General features: G+C 52.0%; 1 long non-coding RNA gene across 1 annotated transcript; it reads left to right on the top strand.

The window, feature by feature from the left end:
- Window positions 1-4,722: 4,722 nt before the first annotated feature.
- LOC125630964 (uncharacterized) lies at window positions 4,723-17,048 on the top strand. The gene is made up of 7 exons (XR_007354837.2): window positions 4,723-6,605; window positions 6,993-7,082; window positions 9,262-9,412; window positions 10,142-11,947; window positions 13,493-13,632; window positions 13,785-14,065; window positions 15,835-17,048. It is a non-coding gene; the product is annotated as an uncharacterized LOC125630964 (long non-coding RNA).
- The last annotated feature ends 510 nt before the right edge of the window (window positions 17,049-17,558 follow it).

Here is a 17,558-nt window from a genome sequence, read left to right as displayed (position 1 = left end):
CAGGTGCCATTCTTAGAGATGAATTCAACTCCATGCACAGGGTAGAGCCTGCTTTCCCCCTGCTCAGCTCAAAGCAGTTCAGACCCAGCTTTTCAGACAGGCTATTTAATTACAGGCATCACATCAACAGGACAAGCTGCCATCGCTCATGCTAGGGACAGGAAACTCCTCTAGTGACCTCTGCCAGCCTTTTGTGCCCCTCAGAGCCTCTGACTAATTCCTAGTCGTCTAGTGTCCATGTCATCTGAGCTGCCACCCAGAGTTGCCCCGTCACTGGCAGCCTTGGAGGTCAAGGACAGAAAGGGCCATGAAGACTAACCAGGCTGGGCTGAGGTACGTAGGTTGGGGAAAGCTTGCCCTGCTGCTGGCCAGGCTTGGCCTGCGCTGGGAGAACTGGAGGATTCAGTCAGCAGAGGCTGCCCATGTGCCCCATTCACCAGAGCTACCATCCATGGCTTCACTATAAGAACCAGGCCTGGGGTCACTTGGGGAAAGGTCTCAACTTCCTTCCACCCCATTTTCCTGCTGCCAAAAGCCTCCCAGTGCCTCAGCTGGAGGGGCAGGGGGTGGCTGAGAGGACTGGGGGGGGAGATGAGCTGCTTCCCCAGCTGGGTTTCGGGGTAGAACAGCTCTCACAGGGGACTGAGAGGAATGGGGGCAGGAGCTTCACTCTGCAATGGTGGGAGTGGGGTTGGAGGTCAATAGAGAGGAGACAAGAATCAATCTGGGGGTTGGGTGGGAAAATCCATCCCTCAGATGTACGGAGGGGCTGGGTGGAAATTTTTGTGGCCTCAGGTGCTGTTAATTCCCCTGGTTGCCGTGGGGTGTCCAAGTCTCTGACTAATCCTTGTTCCCTTGCAGCAGGAGGATGCTACTGACAAAGTGATGGCCCAGCTCTATTCCATCAGGTGCTTGTGCCAGGTGCCCAAGGCGCTACAGGGGCTGTGCCCTGTGGGACACCCATAAAGGCCCCCCCCGCCCCCCTCCACCTGTCCAGCAGTTCAGACTCCTAGCTGCAGGTACTGCTCTGTCTCACTACATGGGGGAGAGGGGCTAGTGGGTGTGGAGATAGAGCCCACAGCACTGAGAGAAACCCTCTCCCTTGTGGGTGGAGTGGGGCTTTCCCCCTGCTCCCAAATCCCCTTTGTCTGGGCCCCCACCCTCCTTTTTCTTGGCCTTGCCCTCTCTGCCATGGCTCCTGCTCCCAGGCCTGATGTAGAAAGGTCCATATGTCAGGGCCTGGGCCCATGTCCCCTACTGGACTGAGTGCCCCATCTGCACCACTGTCTGACCTGGGGCTGCTGTGGCCGGGCCCTCCCCCAGAATCCTGAGCGACAGCTGGAGGTGGGGAGCTCCCTCTCAGCTACTCTGGGCTCATGCCTGCCCATGGTTGCTGTGGATTGGAGCCACTAATGAGGAGACCTGCTGGGCACAAGCTGGAAGAGGGAACTACAGCTCCCAAAAGAGCCTGTTCTAGGTTGCAGCTAGGTCAGAGGGGAAAGGCAGGGGGCAAAGCAGTGGGGGGTGTGATCATGTTCCCCAGCACATGGTCCCCTTCTTCCACTGCTGGGCATGGAGCTGAATTGTACTGAGGCCCTTTTCTTCTGTTCCCCCTCCCTCACAGGGGGCAGGGCAGGACCCCCCCCAACCCATTTTTCCGCTGCTAAGGGCAAGGGCAATGACTCCCTTTCCCCAGGGCCAGGGCAAAAGTTCCTCTCCCTGCCCCTCAGTCCCTCCCCCATGTCTATGCAGAGGAGGAATCCAACTTCAGGGAGCCAGAGCTAAAACACTACTTTCTTCTCATCACCATGCCCCATCGCGGGGCCGGGGCAGTTTGGATACTGTCCCTGCCCCATACGCAGAGGCCATTTTAGGAAGCCTCAGGCTGTCCGGGGCTTGGGTCTGGCCCAGCCCAGGACAACAAGGTTGGTTTATTACAATGAGAACATCCGTAGAATCAGGGTTTATCATCAATAACCACTGCAGTCTGGGAGAGGTGGCCTGACGTGGACCTCCTCCCCTTTGGTCATTGCTCAGACGTTCCCATGGCCCGTGTCACTCATGAGCTTGTGAATGTCTGAGCAATCCACGCACATGGTAGCTGAACCCCTCCCAGCCAGGAACGAAACTCCCCCAAGCACCCTGGGGCAGGAAAGGAGCCTCCCCATCTGACAGGTGGGGACTAAAACACAGAGGAAGGGCTGTGACCCAGGTTACACAAACCTGGGTGTAGCTCTAGGAACTGCACTGGGTCCCAGGCCAGTGCCTTCCCCCCAGGGCCAGCTTCACTTTCTGCCCTATATTCTCCCCTCCTTCAAGGGAGTCTCTGAGTGTGAAATAAACAGGAGCTAGGGATGGAGATGTGGTTCCTGGCACGTAGCCAGGGGAGTTCCCCCAACCCTGGATCAGGCCAGGGACAGAGACATTTTGTCATTGTGCTGTCCTTCTTTTATTCTTAGGAAGAGTCCTGAGGTGAGGATTCGTGGGGCTTAATCCCAGGTCTGCAAGACTCCAGGTGTGCAGTGCATGGGGGGGTACCAAGTCATCTAGGCAACAAGGCAGATCCCTGCCCTTCTGCTGAGCCAGTCCCCACCTTGATCCTGGTTCCAGCTTCTGCGCACTGCCCTGTCCTGCCCTCCAGTTCCTGGCTATTGACGTGGCTTGACCCTCGTCTCCGGTGTCTGGCTGCTGACCCTGACATGACCTTTGGCTCTAGATCTTGACTCTGACCACCTGGCTTCGACCTCTGGCCTGCACCTGGACTCTGGCTATGATTCTGATTCTGGTTTGTCTGTGGACTCTGATCTCGGTTTTGACCCCAGATCTCGATTCCCTCACCCCCCTTTGCCCGGGCCCAGCCTTACGCCTAACTGTGACCTATGCTCCAACCACTAGACCTAATTATCAGCGGCAGCACCTGACACCAGGTGGTGCAAATTTTTGCAGAAAGGCAGGCCTTCCGCACGTAAGTGGCCTGTGCACGAAAGGGGACACATTACACCAGGTGTGAACAATGGCCTTGCTATCTGAGCCTGGCCCTGTGGTGCCCCTACTGCAGTGTTTTGATGAGGATGACTGAAAGTTCAGGGGTTTCCTAGTTAGCCTCAGATGCTGGACCTACTCCATTATTCTTGGGTCTGACACCCCACATTCCTGATAAATACTAGGATTATCATAGAAGATTAAGGTTGGAGGAGACCTCAGGAGGTTATCTAGTCCAACCCCCTGCTCAAATATGAATATTTTCAAAAGAAATGCGGACATATTGCTTCTGCGTCGAGACTATGAACGCTCTATTGATCACCAACCTTGGCTGAAAGTTGCCTTTGGCCGTATTTACCCAATGTCCAAACCAGAATTGGTGGCTCTAATACTCATTTGGGCGGGGGACAGATTTGAGCAGAAAGACAGATTTCCAAACACATTCCGGACATTAAAATATCTGGTAATGCCAATTTGACTGACTAATGGCTCTGTGACCTTGCAACACTTCATCAGTGATGTATTTGGGGACATTCTGGATCAATACATTGTCATCTGTTTAGATGACATACTTCTCCTGTTGGAAAACCCAGAGCAGCATGCCCACTAACCACATGAAAACCTGGAGAGGTTGTGGAAGCATGGTCTATATGCAAAATTGAAAAAGAATTCCTTCGGACAACTCTCCACATAGGTTTTGGGGTATATCCTCTCCCCAGAAGGCGTTAAGATGGATCCAAATAAAATGGAAGCCATTCACAACTGGGAGGTAGCTCGGAGTGCTCAAGAAGTAAAGCGCTTCCTCATCTTCGCCAGTTTCTGTCACTGCTTCAGTCCAGGGTTCACAGAGCGAATAACATGCATGATAGCTCTCCTCCACAAAATCGCCAAATTTGTTTGGTTACCCCAGACCCAAGAAGCCCTCAAACTGCTTAAAATGCCTTCACTGCTGCACTTATTCTGGCATGATCCAACTGGAGCATTCATCATGGAAGTTGACACATCTAATACGGCCATCGGGGCTGTGTTTTTTCAAGGATGGCCCCAAGCACCTGCGGCACCCCCATGCATAACACTCATGGAGGCTTACCCCCTCCCCCAGACCAAAACTATGAAATCCGTGATAATCAGTTGCTTCTGATTAAATCCTCATTTAAAGATTGGTGTCAGCTGAAGGGGGCTTGATACCCAGCAGAAGTTTTTACTGATCATAAACACATCCAGTATCTGCATAAGGCCAAAGCACTGAATTCGGGACAATTCAGCTAGACCTTATTCTTCTCCTGCTTCAATTTCAAGATTACTTAACTTATTGACCGGGAACCAAGAATGGGCAGGCCGACACCCTTTCCCATAATAGAGAATATAACCAAGAAGGAGAGAAAGCTAGCTCCCTAAGCCCTGCAGCGTGCTTAATGCTGTCATACTTCAAGGGCTAATCATGCTAGTTTGATCAGCCTCGCAAGATGACTCATTGACCAAGGAATGGGGGACCCCTCGGAGCAATGGAGCCAAGAATGAGAAACAACATTCCACGTAGGACACAATAACATTAACTGAGGGCCGTATTGTGTTCTGACAGAATGTCCCCATTTAAAGGTACTACATCTGAATAAGGAGAACTCCCCTGCAGGGCACTTTGGATGCCTCAATACCTACTGCCTAACCGCCTGCTTCATTTGGTGCTGCTGGATGTGGGCTGAAATTCAGACTTATGTTGAGTCACGTGACTTTTGCGCTTGCACCAAGGCACCACACACCAGACTTCTTGGCACCCTTATGTCTCTGGAGACCCATTGCCATGGATTTCATTGTAGAACTCCCTGAATCAAATGGCCATATGGTAAAACTGACTCTCATAGATCAACTGAGCAAGATGGCACGTTTCATCCCCAGTCACCACATATGTTGGTCTGAGAGGACAGATCAGCTCCTAGAAACAAATGTCATCTCCCTGCATAGGCTTCCTAACTGCATCACTTCTCAAAAAGGGCCCCACTTCATTTCTTGTTTCTGGCACTAAACTATCTGGCTACTAAACATCCACACAGATGCCTCCTGGTCATACTACCCACAGATGAATGGCAAGAAAGTACTGGAGCAATATTTATGTTGTTTTTCTTAATTACAACCAAGAGAACTGCTTCCCCACCCTCCTACGCTACTCAGAATTTGCAAACCCAATGGTACTTTTTTTTTTGCTATCTATAGATTTCCCCCCAATTTCATCCCACACTACCAACGGACTCTCCGAATTCAGCAGCTAGCCACCTGGTTCAATGAATCCACCACATTCAAGAAGAACTAGGGGGGCACCTCAAGGACACAGGGAAGGACTACCAATAGTATGCAAACTGCCAATGACAGGAGGGGCCAGTCTTTTCAGTATGGAAACTATTTGCTGAAGGGAGATATAGAGTCCTTGCAACTTACTGTATCCCTAAGCCATGTCCGTGGCAGCAGTTCCTGCCCTGTTCCTTGACCTTCTGATCCCATCCTCCTCCCCTGGCCGAAGGGAGCAAACTCTGGGTCCCTTCCCTCCCCCTGGCACAATCCACCCCCAGATTGTCTTAGTCGCTTGCTGATAATGGGATTGTCCTCTCCTCACCCCTTGAGAGGGAGGAAACTATTATCCTCATTTTCCTGGCTCTATCAGCTACTGCTGCAGAAGAGGGGTAACAAACCCAGCTGGGGAATGTGACCTACCGAAACAATCCCCTCTGAGACTAGCTCCAGCGAGCCATTGGGACCCCAGTATAACCAAGGGCTCCCCTTTCAGACCACCGCAGATGAGCAGTGTGACCCTGATAGAACCAAGGGTCTGCTCTGAGACTGACTTCAGCTGGGCTATGGGACCCCTATAGCAGTGGTTCCCCACCTTTCCTCTGACACAGCACACCTCAAGTGTCTGAGGCTCTTCTCCACCCCTGGCTGGCAGCTGCAGGAGGGAAGGGGAGGGGCAGGGGAGCCGACCCATTGCTCACATTGTGGGCAGGAGGGAAGAGAAGGAGATTGATGGGACCTTTATGGAAAAGTGGCCCTCCTTTGAGACTCACTCTGCAGGGCTGTAAGACTCTATAGAAAGAAGACTCCTCCTCTGAGAGAGACCGCAGCTTAGATAATTCTTCTTTCTCTTCCCCACTCCCTGAATTAGGAAGAGATGAGTGTGAAAGTGCCAAGGAAATTGGCTCTTTTATCTGACAGCCCAGCTCTGTCCCCCACCCCAGGGAAATCAGCCTATCCATGGGGCTGCAAGCTGGTGAGGAGGCAGGAATGGAGCTATTGAGACACGGGGAGGAAAAAAGCCCACAGTGAGGGCAGAGGCAGGAGCGGGTACCACAGAGGAAGGACACAAAGCTTTGCAGGATGTCACCAGCTGGGTACCTAGGACGAGATCCTGACTTCAGTGGGAATGGGGGGTTCTTAGGATTAGATGCCGTCATTAACAGGGACCCACTCCCAGAGCACAAAGACCATAACAGTCACATGATTTCTCTGATGAATGGAACAATCCCCCTCCAGATACTAAATTGCCTGGTGGTGACCCTGTGATTCCACTGGGACATGGATACCACGAGGGCCCCAGCCAGTGTGCACCCAGCAATGGGAACAGATGGAAACAGGTACTGAAACCAGAATGAAAACTCTCACAAATGTGTGCATAGGTGTCGACTCCGTGTGTGCTCCGGGGCTGGAGCATCCACAGGGAAAAATGGTGGCTGCTGAGCACCAATTAGCAGCCCCTTATCAGCCCCCCTCCCTCACTGTGCCTCCCACCCGCTGTGATTAGCTGTTTTACGACATGCAGGAGTCTCTGGGGAAAGGGGGAGGAGCGAGGATGCGGTGCACTCAAGGGAGGGGGTGGAATGTGGCGAAAAGAGGCAGGGTGGGGTGGGGACTTGGGGGAAGGGGTGGAGTGGGGGCAGGGCCTGGGGCGGAGCTGGGGGTCTAGCATCCACCAGCACATTGGAAAGTCGGTGCCTGTGAATGTGTCTCTCTTTCTCTCCCAGGCCTGAACATCAGAGATGCCAAAGAGCTATGGTATTGGGCTTCAGGACACCAAGCACTTTGGCTATAGGAATATGGCCAGAGTGGGGCAGGTAAGGACTCTCAACTGGTGCATTGCAGCAGCTCAGGTGTGGAGCTGTCTCCCCCTGCAGAGGCTGTGCCCGGATACAGGACAAGACCCTGCTGCGTATTTCCAACTGACAGAGTTCAGTTGGGAGAGGCTGAGGATCCTGGTTTGAGGTGATACATGGATCCATTGCTACGTGGCATAGAGTTAATGCAGGATTGTATCTCGAGGGATTTAGCTCTGCTCACTGTCTCCCTGGCTGACACCTAAGTCTCTGAGAGGGGAGCCACTGTGTGTGTCTCTGAGTTGGAAAGGACACGTCCAGCAATTGCCTGGCAAGATCCTTGTTGGATTCCCTGCTCCCTGTGGAAGCATGGGAAGGGTGTGGGGTTTGCCCAGCACCACTGCGAGTCGGGAAGGAGAACCTGCCCCTGCCCTGGGAGTTTGGTCAGGGAAACTGAACTCCTACACTGGGCTACATCACTGGGCTACATTGCTGGACTGTGCGTAAGGCTCATGGGAATGTCAGTGGCATGGAGAATGGGACCTGAGCGAGCTCAGAAAGCCCCATCCCTCTAGCTTGTGAGCTTCAGGAGATATCGCTGCTGGAAGCGGTAGAGGGTCGTGTGTGGACTTTGTGAGCTACATTCCAGAGCGTGTGAGGCTGAGGTGTACAGACACATTCCCAGCATGTCATGGCTCCTGATATGAATTCTCCAAAAAGAGCTATTAGAGGCCTCAGTGCCTGCGACCTCTTGTTGAAGGGGGTATCCTGGGCCATGGGACCCCAAAGGTCCTCAAGGGGAATTAGCTGCCTTGGCTGCAGCAGGACTCTTACCCTCCACGTGAGCCACTAGAGGGATTTGGCCAAAATCAGGCTCCAAGAGCTCAGGTGCTGTTGGTTTTAGGTCTTCGGTGAGATCTTCTCAGAAGGCCAGAGAAGATCCTTCTTGCAGGCAGTGCTGCTGGCCATCCATGACCCCCAGCTACGTGTAAGCCAGGCTGGGCTGGTCCTAGCCTTCTCCATTGTGGGGAAAGCCGGGCAGCTGATAGGGGATGAGGTAACCAGAGAAGGATTAATCTAGCTTTGGGGAGGGACCCAGGGCCTTTCACCTCTCGGCCAGGAAAAGTCACTCCCATCCCATCCCCATTCACTGGCCGGGGAGTAAGGAGGTGAATGAGTCATTGCAGGTGCCATTCTTAGAGATGAATTCAACTCCATGTGCAGGGTAGAGCCAGCATGTTCTCTATCTATATAAATCTCCGCACTGTATTTTCCACTGAATGCATCCGATGAAGTGAGCTGTAGCTCACGAAAGCTTATGCTCAAATAAATTTGTTAGTCTCTAAGGTGCCACAAGTACTCCTTTTCTTTTTGCGAATACAGATTAACACAGCTGCTACTCTGAAACTTGTCCTCTGAGCAGCTCAAAGCAGTTCAGACCCAGCTTTTCAGCCAGGCTACTTAATTACAGGCATCACATCAACAGGACAGGCTGCCATCGCTCATGCTAGGCGCGGGAAACTCCTCTAGTGACCTCTGCCAGCCCTTCGTACCCCTCAGGGCCTCAGATCAGTTCCTAGTCGTCTAGTGTCCATGTCATCTGAGCCACCATCCAGAGTTGCCCCGTCACTGGCAGCCTTGGAGGCCAAGGACAGAAAGGGCCACAAAGACTAACTAGGCTGGGTTGAGGCACATGCGGCTGGGGAAAGCTCGCCCTACTCCTGGCCTGGCTGGGCTTGCTCTGGGAGAACTGGAGGATTCAGTAAGCAGAGGCTACCCATGTGCCCCATTCACCAGAGCTACCGTCCCCAGCTTCACCATAAGATCTGGGGGGTGACTGGAGAACAGTCAACTTCCTTCCACTCCATTTCCCTGCTGCCAAAAGCCTCCCAACACCTCAGCTGGAGGGGCGGGGAGTGGCTGAGAGGATTGTGGGAAGCTGAGCTGCTTCCCCAGCTGGGTTTGGGGGTAGAACAGCTCTCATGGGGGGACTGAGAGGAATGGGGGGCAGGAGCTTCAATGGTGGGAGTGGGGTTGAACATTACTAGAGAGGAGACAAGAGTCCATCTGGGGATTGGGTGTGGGAATCCATCTCTCAGACGTCGGGCTGGGTGGAACTTTTTCTGGCTCCGGGTGCTGTTAATACCTCTCATTGCTGAAGGGGTGTCTAGGTCTCTGACTAATCCTTTTTCCCTTGCAGCAGGAGGATGTTGCTGACAAAGTGATGGCCCAGCTCTATTCCATCAGGTGCTTGTGCCAAGTGCCCAAGGTGCTACAGGGGCTGTGCCCCATGGGACACCCATAAAGGCCCCCCCCCCCGCCTGTCGAACAGCTCAGACTCCCTGCTGCAGGTACTGCTCTGTTTCACTGTACATGGGTGGGAGAGGGGCTAGTGGGAGTGGAGATAGAACCCACAGCACTGAGAGAAACCCTCTCCCTTGTGGGTGGAGTGGGGCCCTCCTTCTACTCCCGAATCCCCTTTGTCTGGGCCATAGGTTCTCTCCACCCTCCTTTTTCTTGGCCTTGCCCTCTCTGCCATGGCTCCTGCTCCCATCCGTAGAACCAGGATGTATCATCAAGAACCACTGCAGTCTGGGATTGGTGGCCTGAAGTAGAGCCCCTCCCCTGTGGTCACTACTCAGATATTCCCATGGCCTCTGTCACCCATGAGCTTGTGAATGTCTGACCCACCCTCCGGGGCCTAATCCACCCACATTGTATCTGAACTCCTCCCAGCCACAAATTAAACTCCCCCGAAGCACCCTGGGGCAGGAAAGGAGCCTCCCTATCTGACAGGGGAACTGAGACACAGAAAGGACTGTGACCCAGGTCACACAAACCTGGGTGTAAATCTGGGAACTGCACTGGTTCCCAGGCTAGTGCCTTCCCTCCAGGGACGTCTTCTCTTTCTGCCCTTTAATCTCCCCTCCTTCTAGCGGGTCTCTGAGTGTGAAATGAACAGGAGCTAGGAATGGAGATGATGTCCTGGCATGTAGCCTGGGTGGGAGCTCCCCCAGCCCTGGATCCCAGCCCAGGGACAGAGACATTTTGTCATCATGCTGTCCTTCTTTTATTCCTAGGAAGAGAGTCCCCAGATGAGGATTCATGGGACTTGATGCCAGATCTGCAGGACTCCAGGTTGGCAGCGCCTGGGAGTACCAGGAAGTCATCTAGGGAACAAAGCAGATCCCTGCCCTTCTGCTGAGCCAGTCTCCACCTTCTTCCTGGTTCCTGCCTCCATACGCCACTCTGCCCTGCCCTCCAGTTCCTGGCTATTGACTCTGACATGACCCTTGGCTCCGGTCTCTGGCTGCTGACCTTGGTGTGACCCTTGGCTCTAGTTGTTGGCTACGAACTCTGGCTCAGTATTGTCCTTGTCCTCCTCTAGCCTTGCTCCAGCCCCACCACTGACCCAGTCCAGCCTTGCCTCCTCCTTCTGATCCTCCCCAGACACTTGGACTCTTGACTACCCAGCTTCAAATTTCTATCTGAATCTGGACTCTGGCTTGATACTGACTTGGCTTATCTTTGGACTCTGACCACCCAACTTTGACCTCTGGCTTGCACCTGGACTCTAGCTCCAGTTCTGATTCTGGATTGTCTATGGACTGTGATCTTGGTTTTGACCTTGCTCTGTCCCCGGATCTTGATTACAGCACCACCCTTCACCCAGGTCTAGTCCTATGCCTAACTGTGACCTGTGCTCCAACCACTAAACCTAATTATAGGAACCAGCACCTGACACCTGGTGGTGCAACTTTTTGCAGAAAACTGACCCTTTGCTAGTATGTGGCCCATATGCAAGAGGGGACACATCACACCGGGTGTGAAAAATGGCCTTGCTAACTGAGCCTGGCTCTGTGGTGCCCCTACCAGAATGGTTCAATGGAAATGACTGAAAATGTAGGGATTTCTTAACCAGCCTCTGCCCCTGGACCTACCCCACCCATCAGACTCAGGGGGAGTTGGTAACTAGTTTATTGACCAGTGAGGTGCTAGATTGGGCCTCACCTCTACTCAAACCGAATTGTCTGGCGATAACAAACTGGAGCACATTCCTATGATTGGCTGAAGCTCTCCTGCCAAAATTCTAGCAGGCACATAGGTCAGCCGTCTTATATACCATGCAGTTCTGATGGCTTGCAGCCAATGCTGAGTGGAACCAGGTGGCCCAGTTTTATCATTTCCACTGTGCACTCAGTGAAGTGTTCAAGGAGGAGTTAGCCTGGCTAAAAGCTCTCATGGGCCTGGAAAGCTTCATCGATCTAGCCATCCACATTGAGATCTACCATTGTGAGTGCAGGGAGGAAAAGAGAGGAGGGTGTTACACAGCTGCCTCACCCAGGTTGAGCTTGAGCTCGAGCTCATCCCTGAAACCTATGCACGTCAATGTGGGCCACCGACTCTTAACCCCCAAGGAAAGCGAGCTTGAGCTCATCCCTGAAACCAATGCAGATCAATGTGGGCCACCGACGCTTGACCCCCAAGGAAAGGGAGTGAAGTCAGTGCAATAACTTGTTCTTCTACTGTGGCAGGCCAGGGCACGCACTCACTTCCTGCCTCTCATGGACCCCAGCCAGAAAAGTATCGGGGAAAAAAACAAGCCCAAATTTTCATGGAAACCCAGCTGGGTCCACTAGGGTCCTTACCGCATCTCCAAGTTCCAGTTCAGTTTTGCATCTCCAGAGAAACATGACAGGTAGCACTGCATTAGGCACTTATTGATTCTGGGTCTGCAGACAATATCATAAATTTTGAGACAACCCAAGGTCTGCATATCTTGTCCGGCAGAAGTCACATCAGATGTTGTGGAAATCATTGACAAGATCCTCTTGTCCTCAGGACTGGTGACTCAGATGATGGTGCCCCTGAAAGCGGTAACCCAGGTACACAAAGAAATATTGACATTCGATATGATATGTTCCCACATTTCTGCAGGCTCACTTGGTTAGCATGACATGACCCCCATGTTCTCTGACAAACCCAGAAGACCAGCTTTCCCTCCAGGTGCTATCGGCAGGCCTGTCTCCATAGCAACAGCAGCAAGTCCCTGGGCCCAGAGGCCCATTCCCAGACAGTGGTGGTGTTATGCTTAAACAGAGCACGAGATCTTTTCATAGGGGAAAAAGCAACACGCTGCATTTTTTGAGAATACAGCAATTAGCATATGCTTTTCAGTCACACACACACACAGCATGCACACAGTCCCACCAGTCGATGTTTATAGTTACCAGTCCAGAGTCTGGATCAATCTAGTGGCCGGCCAGATTGGTCGCAGAGGGCAGCCAGTCTCTGTTGGTCGAGATCCGATGCTCCTGGAGTAGTGGCAAGACGAACCCGAAGTCCCATGGCAAAGCACCCTGTTCTTATAATCTTTTTTCTCCATTGAAGTCTATGGATTTTGCTTTGTCAGTTTGTGACCGGTTACTCCTTAATTGGTGTTATCTTTTGATGGCCCAAAACACCTCTGGGAGAATCATCCTGTCTGGTTTCGATTTAATCAATTATCTTGTATTTTAAGGGTGCCAGCCTTCACCTCAGGGTTGGCAATCTGCCCCTCCTCAACCATGGATGCGTGTTGATGGTTCTCTGGCGTCTCTGAGTCTCTTCAGTTTCTTCACTCCTCCTCCCTTGGCCATGTGGCTTCAAAAATGGCCTTCACACCTTATCTTTCCCTGATGCATACATTCCTCGTTCACACAAACAATTCTTTGCAGAGACTTTCAAAAGGTAACAAATGGCAGTATTTTATGTTGAACAAGAAAGGCGTCATAAATTAGACTGTACTAAATCCTGTAACTGTCCTTTCCCACACTGGGGCCTGGGCCTCCGAAATTCCTCTAATTTAATTAACATAGACACAGACAAAATCCTGTCTGTTATTTACAAAGCATAAAAAGAAAATGGTTCCACTATCCTATTCATTTATTCTGGTATGGAGACTGCCAATGACAGGAGGGGTCTTCTCAGTAGGGAAACTCTTTGCTGAATGGAGGTACCAAGCCCTTGGCACTGACAAATCCTTAAGCCCCGTCTGTGGCAGTAGTTCCTGCCCCATTCCCCTTCCTTGACAATCCTCCTCCCCTGGCTTTAGGGAGCAAACTCTGGGTCCCTTCCCTCGCCCTGGCGCAATCCACCCCCAGAGTGTCTGAGTTCCTCACCAACAATGGGATTATCTTCCCCTCACCCCCGGCAGGGGAGGAAACATCCCCATTTTACAGGCAGGGAATGAGGTGATGAAGTGACCTCTCTGAGGTCACACCTAAACCTGGGGTAGATCTGGGAACTGGACAGGGTTCCACTCTATTGCCTTCCCCACAGGGGCATATTCACTTCCTCTCCTTCCATTCTCCTCTCCCCTCTTGACCTTTCTTCTATGCGGTCTCTGAACAGGAAATGAGCAGGGCCTTCCTCCCCACTCTGTCTTCCAGGCTCTGGGATCTGTCTGTGCCTCCTACATCAATGGAGCCTGCAGCTGGCCCAGATTGGGGAGCCATGACCTCATCCTGTCAAGCGAGAACAACTGCTTCTCAGTGATGCTTAGATGGCAAATCGCACCCCCCTCATGGAGGTAGGACCACTCACTCATCTTGGCGATTGTGGCTGTTGGGACAAAGATCAAGTTCCTGGAATATAGCCTGGCTGAGAGCATTCCTTATCCCTGGATCCCAGCCGTGGGATTCAGACGCTGTTCTCATTGTGCTGTCCTAATTTTATTCCTAGGAAAAGCATCTCCAAAGGAGGTGTAATGATCCTGAACTCTATTGCCTGCACGAAGCTTCAGACTGGAGCTCCAGCAGATTCCCCTGAAGAACAGCACCCTGTCTTTCTGTGGTCAGGCTAGGGCTCTCCCTCTGTCATGGAGGTGAAGACCGGATGGGAGCTGATGGATTGACTTTGATATGTCATGTCCTTGTGTGGATGAGGGACCTACATCACAGAGATGACCAGTAGCAGATGTACCACACGTGGCCAGGAATGGGCTACACAACTTATAATGATAGGTAAGTATAACTATGGCCACCTATAGACACTATGGGCATTGGTGGGGATTGAACCAGGGCCCTTCAGCACAAGCCCCTCTCACTCAAGCTAAAGGGGTCACTCTAGGAGTGTAGGAGAGCCGCAGGGTCTGTCTGATGGAATGAATAGAAAAGGGAGCCTGAGATGAGATTGCTAGGCCCTTCCCAGTAGCAGGGGAGGCTGTGGGAAGAAGTGGCAGTAAAATGGGAGTGGGATGGGAGGAAGGGATGACTGAGGAGGAGATGTTGGCACAGGGGGGTGTTTGCATAGGGAGCTTTGGAGGTGCAAAGGAGAAGTCTGAACTGGACATGGAAAAAAGGGCAGCCAGAGCCAGACTTGGAAGTGAGGAAGACAGCACCAGGAGAGGAAGATCATGTCAGCAGCTGCAGTTTGGATGGCTGGGAGAGGGAAACTGGGGAAGTCACCAGAACATGATCTGGAGTCTTGTCAGTAGGAAGAGCCTAGATACACTATCAAAGAAATCAGCCCCGTTTTAACAGAGGGAGGGACAGAGATGGAGCAGTGAAGACTTCCCTGAGACCTTGAAAGGAGGCTGATTGCGACTGTGTTCTGGTTCCAAGTCCTGTGCTTGGACCACACTCCAGTGCAACAGTCCATAAATTAGCCTCCCACCTGAACAACAACCAGCCAGCACTTCCGCATCCAGGCCTGGAGCAGAAAACTGAGGATCTTGCAGGAGCTTCCTCAGGTCAGTGTCAACCAAGGCTGGTGGCCCACTGGAGAGTCTGTCTGACCCATTTGGGAAGCAGCCTCTTTGAAATGGCTGTTCCACGTAAGGGCATGGGGGTTGCAAAACCCTACCAATGCACAGAGCTCTGCCTAACAAGGCTTGTGTTCTGTCACTAGAGTCCTGATGGCAGAGACCAGCCTGCTGCTCCTGTGGTCTGGGCCACGGTGTTCTGTACTGAGGAACCAGTCGTTTCTCTTCAGGCTGCAGGGATCTGAAATTGTTTGCAGCCCCTGCTGTTGCTGTGCCCTGGAGAAGGTTTATTTGTCTGGGGCTGAATTTGTGATACCAGGGCTAGATACTGCTAACTTTATTTACTGTTGTGACAGCTGTCAGTGGCCGTTCTGTGTGAGTGAGGTTTGCAGGAATGCACCTCATCTGAACGGGTGATCTCTTACCGACACAGAACTTTGTGGGCTGGACTGTACCCTCTGTGTGCAATTCCACGGGCCAGTAGAGATGCACAAGTAGTTAGCTTTGGAGAGAAGGTTTGTCTAAACCTAATACCTTTGAGAGGCTTGGGTGGAAGCTGCTAGAGATGAGGAGACACTAATTAATGACCCCTCCCAGGCCTTCCAAGATTGGTCAGTATTATCCCCATTATCTGGGTATCAGACGGAAAGTGACTGGCTGTTAAGTCACACACAGCATCACCAGCAGAAGCCAATGCCAGAAGCAATCCTGCTCCACCCACTAGACCACGCACCCTTCCAGAGCCACAGAACCCAGGAGTCCTGACTCAGACCTGTGCCTTATATCACTTGGCCAAACCTCCTCCTGTTAAGGGAGCTGGAGAAGGGACCGTCGGCAGTGACTCCCTCCCCTACATTCCCACTGTTGGAGACCATTGCAATGCATGACAAGTGAATGAGCAGAGAGCTCCCCTGTGGGAATCCTAGGGATGCACAGTTGGGTTTTACGGGGAAGGCCTCTGGCAGCCATTGACAGAGTGTTCCATTGAGGAGATTTTCTTTCTCTAACAAAGGGTTTCTGTTCCCCCAGATCATCGGCCACTTAGCAGAATGTGAAAGAGCTGAGCGGTGAAGGGCTAGAGGAGTGACCAAGTGGCTGTGGAGCAGGTGCAGTGCCTGCAGTCACCATGGGCCAAACCCTACAGCCCAGGCCAAGTCCCCCCTGATTTGGCTTGGGGAATCGGTTGCTGGTACCTAGACAGAGACTGAGATGTTTTCATGAGGCAACTCAGTGGTACATGCAGCTCCATCCAGACAAGTGGAGAATGTAAGTTCAAGAACGAAGCTGGGACCTCTGTGGAGCTGCTGCAGTCAAGTGTCCACAGCGAGAAGAGAGATGATGGGAAACTTGCTAAGATAGCTGGCAGCAGCGCTGAGAAAAAGCAGTCTGGCAGCTAGTTCATTGGAAATAAATAGGAACTAAATATTAAGGGGGTTTTCCTGCCCAATGAAGTGTTTAAAATGTGTCTCTTTACTATTGCTCTAACCTTTACAATATCCTCGTATAATTTAAGGCAGGGGGCAGGGGATGTGTAAATGTAATAGTTCACTTTTAGGAGCATGAAGTATCCGGTTCAATCTCGAAGCACCTAATTCTACAACTTGAGCTGAACTCAACAAATGCCTCAGGTGGTAGCAGTAGTAAGCTCCCATCCTCCGTGCACTAGCTGCCAGGGAGGCATTCAGTACATAGGGTCATAGAGCGGCATGAGGTTCCCCTTGCAAGAGCTGCCTGTTGACACTGCCCTTGTCGGGGAGCACCTCGGGGTACTATGGACTGGGCATGAGCAACATGCCTCCAAACCTGCACAGCCTGAGGATCCAGAGAGCACTGTTCCTGATCCCAAAGCTTCCTCAGAGCAACTGAGGAGGCAGACTGTACCTGGACTCTCTCCCTGCCCTAGCAGCAAAGAAGCTGTTTGCACGGATGTCAAGTGCCATCTCCCGTGACACTCACATGTGGGCCACTGGTGCATTCGTAGGGTCCAGGCTGAAGGCCACACACTCCTCTGGGCTGTGGAAAGCAGGAGCAGGAGGAGTGACAGAGGATGTGGAAAAAGCTAATGTACTCAATGCTTTTTTTGCCTCTGTTTTCACTAACAAGGTCAGCTCCCAGACTGCTGCGCTGGGCATCGCAAAATGGGGAAGAGATGGCCAGCCCTCTGTGGAGATAGAGGTGGTTAGGGACGATTTAGAAAAGCTGGATGTGCACAAGTCCATGGGGCCGGACGAGTTGCATCCGAGAGTGCTGAAGGAATTGGCGGCTGTGATTGCAGAGCCATTGGCCATTATCTTTGAAAACTCATGGCGAACGGGGGAAGTCCCGGATGACTGGAAAAAGGCTAATGTAGTGCCAATCTTTAAAAAAGGGAAGAAGGAGGATCCTGGGAACTACAGGCCAGTCAGCCTCACCTCAGTCCCTGGAAAAATCATGGAGCAGGTCCTCAAAGAATCAATCCTGAAGCACTTGCATGAGAGGAAAGTGATCAGGAACAGCCAGCATGGATTCACCAAGGGAAGGTCATGCCTGACTAATCTAATCGCCTTTTATGATGAGATTACTGGTTCTGTGGATGAAGGGAAAGCAGTGGATGTATTGTTTCTTGACTTTAGCAAAGCTTTTGACACGGTCTCCCACAGTATTCTTGTCAGCAAGTTAAGGAAGTATGGGCTGGATGAATGCACTATAAGGTGGGTAGAAAGCTGGCTAGATTGTCGGGCTCAACGGGTAGTGATCAATGGCTCCATGTCTAG

The sequence above is a fragment of the Caretta caretta genome, chromosome 2 (genome assembly GCF_965140235.1).
Source record: "Caretta caretta isolate rCarCar2 chromosome 2, rCarCar1.hap1, whole genome shotgun sequence".
NCBI classification, from domain to species: Eukaryota; Metazoa; Chordata; order Testudines; family Cheloniidae; genus Caretta; species Caretta caretta.
The sequence above is the reverse complement of the archived record's forward strand: the minus strand, read 5'-3'. Positions and strand labels throughout refer to the sequence as shown.